This window comes from Pinus tabuliformis, chromosome 8 (genome assembly GCF_031772625.1).
Source record: "Pinus tabuliformis cultivar Carrire ecotype Pingquan chromosome 8, CPIR1, whole genome shotgun sequence".
Taxonomy (NCBI): Eukaryota; Viridiplantae; Streptophyta; class Pinopsida; order Pinales; family Pinaceae; genus Pinus; species Pinus tabuliformis.
Window position 1 is genome coordinate 1,204,634,106 of NC_142294.1, and position 2,494 is coordinate 1,204,636,599.

A 2,494-nucleotide genomic window follows, 5' to 3' on the forward strand; every position below is an offset into this window, starting at 1 on the left:
CCCTATTACATTCTAATTTTCACCATATATAGGAATACATTTCCTCCCTCTAGAATGAGTTCGAATCTCCTATTAACTACTCCTACATGCCTTTAACTAACTGCATTAATTACATACATGCTAAACTATAATTACATAAAGTCCTAATCAAACTAAAACAATAATTCTTTTCTCCTCGTAGACTTGATGCTTTCTTGAATGCTTTGACAGCTGTCCTCCTTCAATTAATCTGATATGGCTGAGCTACAGGTGCAATGGATGCTGATTTAGGATGCTTAAGAGCGCTGATGGCTCATTAATTGACCAGAAGAGATGCTCCTATCTTAACGATCTCTGTCTCCCAACATTCTCCTAAAATATAGCAGCCTGCTCCCAAATCTTTTAATAACCCCAAGTATGGAATGATGCCAGGTTTCTGATGTGCTGTAGGTGGTATTTGATAGACAGCTGTTCCTTTTCCACAACTCCCGCTCACCGTGTCAAACTAGCTGCTCACAGTATCACACTAGCTGCCCTGCGCTTTAAATCATCACCTACAGCAGTTTCGTAGCGCGCTACGAAACTGCTGTGTGATTTAAAGAAAACACACTCTTCTTCTCTGGTTTTCTAAATAATTGTCAGTGTTCATAGCTTAAGTACTTGATTGTTTAGAAAAGGTTTGCTTGCAATAAATATTTCTCCTGAGGAAAAACTTGTCTCCTCTGTTAAAAGACTTTTAGAACCTCCCACAATATTCATGTAAGGTAATTTACTACGTACTAGACCGTCCACAGCAAGGTGAATAATAATATCTTGATCCTTCTGTTGGTATAGAACAAAGCCCTTGCATATGAGTCCAATTCCATAAGAACTGCTGGAACATTCTTAAAAAGTGCGCGTTGATCTCTTGAAGCATCTATTATAGATGGCTGTGTCCCTTCTCAAAAATTCCATTCTCTAATGTCAAATATAGATGGAAAGAGACTGTTGGAAAATTTCAACATTGAATGCTTAGACTGCCAATGAAGTAATTGCACGAGGTTCAGGCTTTTCAAGGTAAATTTTGAGCTCCATAGCATAGGTCAGAACAGCTAGTGGAGCTGTGTCAACATCCTCTATTCCGCTTCATCTGACCATCACAAGGCAGGGTAACTTTAAATGCCTTTTTACATTAATGAACTAAGAAAGACGACCAGTTGCATGTATCTCCATAAGACTGTTAAATTCTTCATCCGGGAGGTTACGTAGGCAAACTTTATGCTTACAACTTTCAACCAAATCTGCAATTTTCTTCATAAACCCAATGACTTGCAGAAACAATTCCAATGGCATCGCTTTAATAATAGTATCCAAAGGGAGCATATGCTGTTAGATAACATAACCCCACAAAGAGACTATCCCCACATCCTATGATTCACTTCAATCACAAATGAGATATTCTAGATTGAGGCAGCGCATGTTATAGTACTCAAAAGGCTCGGCAAAATATCCTTTAAAGCAATCTCGTGAATAAGACAACAAATTGCTGAAGTTCACACTGAAGTTCAGTACTTTTGCATCTCCATTTGAAGTAGCATCTCCATCTTTGCATGTTAATACTTTCCTAACTGCATTTGCGAGGTCTGTCACGTGACTATCATTGCAACCTATCTCAAGTAAAACTGTCTCTAGTTAAAGAGATATTCAATGTTAGGCCCGGAAGGACTCACAGCTCCAACAATTTGATGAGCCATCATTTCCAATGGTACAGGGCCCAGGTAATTTTTATTCGAATTCTTGTCTGTTGATGCAATGAACACAGGGACTCCAGATATAACTGGCTCTGTTGAATCCTCTTCAAAATAGAAATCAACGTAGGCCTTTTAATCATATTCCTTCTCTTTCACTTCTAGATAAGATAAAGCAATATCTTCAGCTTCCTGTCCAGAAACCCTGTAAGCAACGCCTCGACTGATGTGACCATCGTGAGGCTCGAGTGTAACAGTCCTGCCGGGATTGGCAGGGGTTCCTCTATGGTCTGTGCTCCCTTGATGGAAAAGACGACGGTAGCCTTTGATGAAACCAACTCGTTGTTTGTCATAGTGGAAACCCGCCTTTCATATTATGGAACCGTAACCAAACACCGACAGAACCATCTTCTCCGCCTTGCCGTCGACCTCCCTCAATTCTACAGCCTCCAGGGGATGCCATTCAATCTTTCACAGATGCCATTCACTAGTGCACTCGTCTTTTAATCGACATCAATCAATATCCTTCCAGCTTTTGCGCCACATCTCTATCCCAGTGTCACTAACCATGGCGGCCTTGTAGCATATAAAACTACTCGACACTTGGCATTAATCACCGCATTTGAAAAGAGCACTTTCATGTCTTCAATATGTGCATTAATAATGAACCGACGTGCATTAAGGAGGTGTTGTGTATCCCAGTCTAAGAAAAACGTGATCCCCTGCAGAAATAAACACAACGCTGCCTATTTGTAACGTTGGCTGTAATTTCATATATTCCGCAAGCA

At 40.3% G+C, this 2,494-nt stretch overlaps 1 pseudogene; it reads right to left on the minus strand.

The window, feature by feature from the left end:
• Nucleotides 1-1,398: 1,398 nt before the first annotated feature.
• Nucleotides 1,399-2,114, minus strand: LOC149239689 (gamma-glutamylcyclotransferase 2-3 pseudogene; annotated as a pseudogene).
• Nucleotides 2,115-2,494: the final 380 nt, after the last annotated feature.